Here is a 5685-nt window from a genome sequence, read left to right as displayed (position 1 = left end):
ATTGTGATGAGGATCACAATCCGAGGTCGGATCTTTCCCAAGGGGGGGAGATGATGCAGAGCATCCCAAGTTCATCCCCACGTACACTCCGACTACTCTCCAAGCCCCAAGAGGACATACGATGAGACCTCGACCATACGCCATTGGACAGAAGGTGAACTCACTCATCTTTGAACCGTCACTTTCCACATATGAGACATTGCTACTACCTCATGCATGGACCTTGCATATACCCAGGTACATCCAAGATGACCATGGAGAACCAAAGGACCAAGGTCAAGCATTGAAGAGGAGAAGGAATAAGAAGAACGGACAAGACAGGACTTGCTCGGATCATCCGGACCCCCAGGCGGACGATCCGGACCGAGCCCGGACGATCCGGACGACCACCCAGACGATCCGGCTAACGTGCCCGAAGACACCCGAAGCCTGCTCGACGAAGCCGGATCATCTGGATGGCCACCCGGATAATTCGGACCCCCGACGCCCAGATCATCTGGGACCCCATCCGGATCATCCGGACCATGCATGCGCGCATGACTTGATCTGAGGCCCGTGTACCCCTTCGCCCCTCACTTACCCCATCGTGTCTTAGACTATATATACTCCTCTCCCTCCTCTTTCTAGGGTTAGCATTGGTTTAGCTCATATTAGAGATAGAGCTTTTCTCATCCATTATGGATCTACTCCACGAGAGAGACCACGGCCCCTCTACGGAGAAGATCCCCTTGGATTCAGGACCCCCTCTTGGGCGCCCCCCCCTCAAGACCTCCTCTACAAAGAAGAACCGTTTACACTATGTATCTTACTTTGTTGGATTTGGATCGTGTATCTCTTTGTGCTCATGGATCTAGCACATGTGTGATTGTTTCTTGTCTATCTGAGTGATTCCTCTCTTTCCCCTCGTGTTTTCCCCCTTGTGTTCTTCGTGTTCTTAGTTGGGAATCCACTCCAATCGTGAAAGATCGGGCCACTAGGGTTCTACACTACATCACTTCTCCTCCTTGCCTGGTAGATCTCCTCCGGGGTCACCACGAGGTCCAGGGGCACGCCCCCGAAGAAGCTGCAAGCAAGGGTCCTGAAGAAGAGCAGATCAGCGCTGATCTCCCGAGGCGACACTTCTACTTTGCCGCCAGCCGGTGCTGCTGCAGGTCCGTCCATCATACCATTGTCTTCCCCTGGAGCTCACGTGCCGGTGTCCCAGCACGTGAGGCCTTCGGGCTTGGTGCTCTAGAAGAGGGTGAGGGAGTATGCCGCTGTGGACCAGTAAGCGCCCCGTCCTAATCATTTGTTCATCTCTTTGTCATAGTTTCTTGATGCCTCCCCCTTGTGCTGTTACGCTAGTGCCGGTGGTGAAGAAGAAGAAGAAGAAGAAGGGGGTGGCCGCAACCCCTGAGGCCCAGCGGCCTACCGCGGTCGCGCCACCTCCGGCGCGGAAGGACGATGATGGCTCCCACGCCTCAGCGGCCGGGGTCATCCTCGTGAGGTCCAGAAGCCTATCCTCAGGAGAAGGCGATCTCCATAGCCGAGCTGGATCCTAAGGTTCCCGCCCCCAGCTCACCTGCTAAGGTCGCGAAAAAGGCTCAGGAGCCCCCAACCCCTTCTACTGCCGCCAACCTACAAGCCTCAGTGCCGATGCCGTCTCTTCCCCCTTCCATCGCACTACTGGGTCGTGATCCCCCCTACTTCGCCTGATGCCCTAGAGGACGCCCTTCTCGCATTGACCCAGCTTTGCGATGATCTTCAGGGTGCTGGCCGTCGGCTGGCGTCGGGGTGACTGGAGTTGGTCTCGGGGTGGCTACGATCCGATGCGTCCATGAGAGCGGCATGGGGCCAGGCTGTGGCAGCTTCTGAGGAGGGTAAGAAGGCCGACGACCTAGCCGCGACCGCTCGCGAGGTGGCTTTGAAGGATGCCGAGGCCGCCAAGGAGTGCTGCCGGGCGGCGGAGGTTGAGCTGGAGACCCTACGCAACGAACACGGTGCCAAGGCTCGTCAACGTGAGGAGTGGGAGGAGAAGCTGAAGGCCCGAGAAGACGGGATCGCCGGCCGTGACACCGAGATGGAGTGGTCGGCATGGGTGCAGGCCACGGAGCGCGATCGCCTAGAGAAGCTAAAGAAGGAGGTGGAAGGGGAGAAGGCCCTGGTGGAGGCCAAGGCTAGCATCCTTGCCAACGACCGTGCCGCCTTCGATTCCCTTGAGAAGAGGTCCCACGAGGCATTGTGGGAACTCTACGAAAGGGGGTTGAAGAAGCTTTTGGTGACTGCAGAGGAGGACCCTGCCGAGCTGCTCCCCCAGCTTGTTGAGGCGCTCGAGGGTGTGGCCAATGGGGTTGGCACGATGGTCGAAGGGGAAGCCCGCATTCTCTCCTCCTCAGCTATGACGCGTGTCTTCAGCCACCTCCATCTTCGCGACCCGAGCGCCGACCTTGGAGCTCTGCTTGAACGCGTGGATGAGAAGCGTTGCACAACCGTTGTTGAAGCCGTGAAGGACCTAGGGAAGGCCCTGCTGAAGAAGTTCCTCGCCATCGACCCTGCGCCTCCGGCTGATGGTGCCACCATCCTATGACCACGACCGAGGGCACCGGCGATGGCGATGTTGTCGATGGAGGGGCACTCCTTGGCGGCAGCACCCAAGGCTGAAGAGAAGGCTTGATAGTGGTGCTCCTCTCCATTTTTATTTCCCTGGAACATGCACCATGCCTCGTGGAGGCGTTAAAACTTCTGTTTGGTATTTGGAGAAACAATACATCTTCTAATATTTTTTTAGGATTCCGCGATTTCCTTCCCATTGCTTCAATGTTCTGCGTCGGCAGAGCCCAGCCCCGCGCATGCCTCAGCCGCCATTGGGTCGTTCGGGTCACCAGGATGAGACCAAGGGGTGAGGGGCTACATGAACAGTTAGGCTCCTAAGTCATGATGCTCAGGAGTCCCCCTTGATGCACAAACAGCCCTTGGGAAGGGAATGTGAAAGTAGGCCTTAGCGTTCTGCATCGGCAGGGCTCGGCCCCGCGCATGCCTCAGCCGCTGTTGGGTCGTCCGGATCACCAGGGCGAGACCAAGGGGTGAGGGGTTATGTGACCAATTAGGCTCCTGAGTCGCGATGCTTAGCAATCCCCCTTGACGCATAAACAGGCTCTCATACCTGTCCTCGCCAAGGTCTCGCTCAAGAGGGGCGCGCAACAACCAGGTTCGAGGGACCTGGCAGGGTGGCGTACACTAGGCTTCACCCGTGCATAGCCCCCGTGCTCAGCCCCCTCGCGCGACTCTCCCAAGGGGAAAGTGTTGCGACGAGGCTGGACACTGAGCCTGGCGGCTCCTTGAGGTTGATGCGGCCATGGGGCCGCCCCCAGTTGTTTATCACCAGCACGGAGCATAGCGCTTCTGCACTTGCATGGGCATAGCCGCTCCTCGCCCATGTCAACTGCTAGCATGGAGCATGGTGCTTCCATAGGTGCGTGGGTGGGGGCTCCCTCTGAGTGGTGCCCCCGGGGCGTGTACAACCCCGCCCTGACACGTGGCTTGCACGACAGGGCTAGACGAGGTGTGTCTTGGCACTCATGAGCCGGCGCGGGACTCACAAGGCCCTACCACATGGTGGGTTGCGCCTGATTTTGATTCTTGACAGCTGTAGTGGTCCTACGAGATGGTTAGATAACCTGCGCCGAATGAATCTCATCAGGTGATCACATGAGATGGACAAACACCAACGACCCTAGGAGATGATGTAAACGGGGCTGGCCCGCCAGACAAAGCTCAGTCGTTGGGTTTATCGGCGCTCCAGGGACGGACCCGAGCATAGATGTTGTGTCCAGTCTTCCCATGTGAAAAATCCTGAAGAAAGACAACTGGCGCGCGGCTCTCGCGGTGGCGAGGCACCGGGTCACGCGCCCTGGCTCGTCCGCCCACGATTAGCTCATGTGAGAACAAGGCACCAAGGGCCATGGGAGGTGACGTACACAGGAGCTAGCCCGTGAGTCAGAGCTCAGCCTCCTGGGTTTAGCGACGCTGCAGGGATGGACCCGAGCACAAACGTCGTGCTAGTCCTTAATCATGAGGCGGTCGTGGGTGGGTTCGCAAGGGCGCACGACGTTCATGGTATCGATGTACTGGATAGGCAGGTGATGATCATGAAGTAACTGATGGGAGGAGACAGGCTAGTTCTGGTTAATGCAAGAACGATACATGTCGTAGGCATGGACCCATGCGGCCTGGGGATAATGCGGCCCGAGGGGCGCACCCAACAAGGTAAACTAAATACGCAAAAGGATATGCATTGCAGGCACATGCCCATGTGACTTGGGGATGATGCAGCCCGAGGGGCGCCCCCACTGAATAAACTGGAAGATGTCACATGGCACCGTTGCTGGAGAAAGGTTGGAGCAGCCGAAGACGTATGTTGAAGAAGCCGCTCCTCACGAGCCGCCTGAGTCCCGAGCCCCGGGAGGCTCATCAAGGACCGTCTCCATCTCCGCTGGGACTGCGTAATGCCTGGCCTCCTGAGCCACCAGAACGCTCTGCAGGTGACATTGGAAGGTAACGGCCGCGCTCGGCAAGCCGAACGGCATGCGAACATAGCTATGAGGTGGGTCCTCACACCGGCCAGCGTGCGAAGGCTAGAAGCACTCCTGAGCTGCGCTTTGTTGAGCCCGGGGATGTTGACGCAGACGTGCAACTCGTTGCCCTCACAAGGGAAACAAGCCGCGCCAGGTGGTAGGCAATGGTTGCCACGCATGGCTCTCGCCCCTTGAAGCTCCTCGGTCGTCTGGGTGATGAACTCCTGAGCACCTGGCACCTTGTGCCTAGTGCCCTCTGAGGGAAGCGTGCGGTGAAGCATGCCTCCATCTGGTGCCCGAGCGCCTCCCTCGTGACATTGGCTAGGTCAGAGGCCCTCCAGAAGATAGCCCCCGAGCCCGGCCTGAGTGTCAGGACCCCGATCCTAAGTCACATCAATCTAGCATGTAACACATCATATCACTTTGCGGCCTCACGCACAGTATTCCCACTAGTGCCACCTTACCTGGCCTGGGACCGTGTGCGCCTTTTGGCTAACGTATATGATAGTGTGGCTAGCATCCATATGACAAAGAACCCGGGCCGACATGACTAGTCGTGAATCCAATCCAAAGTGGCACTAACTTACAGGGATAGGCATACATGACCCAGCAACGAACATGTCAGTCATCAATGTATGAACCCAAGTCATAGCAAGCTACAAGGACTTAAAGGAACAACGCGTGCAATTTCCCCAACGGGACAGGCACATGAACGAAGAAGGACACATGCCGGCTAGCCTAAGTGTTCTGGAGCAGTAGAAAGCTACCATGGCTCAGTGGAAGCACTAGGAGACATTTCCCCATAAGAGAGGTTACCAAGAATAAACAACTAGGTTGTCTGATCGCACACATACCAAGCATTTTGAAAATCATACACAGAATATGCTCGATATGTGCAAACACAACATGGCATCACAACACAACTCTACGACTCAAAGTATTTATTCATTAGGCTCCGAGGAGCCAAATATTACAAACATGGGTCTGATGACCCAACATTCAAGTCATACAAGAAAAAGCACATGTGGAAGCTTAACTTGTCTGAGTACAGACAACTACAAATGAAAAAGGTTGAGAAGCCTAACTATCTACAAGATCCTGCCGAGGGCACAAGATCGTAGATGAGGTAACA

Source organism: Triticum urartu, chromosome 2, assembly GCF_003073215.2.
Source record: "Triticum urartu cultivar G1812 chromosome 2, Tu2.1, whole genome shotgun sequence".
Classification (NCBI taxonomy): domain Eukaryota; kingdom Viridiplantae; phylum Streptophyta; class Magnoliopsida; order Poales; family Poaceae; genus Triticum; species Triticum urartu.
This window is presented reverse-complemented; position numbering follows the sequence as displayed.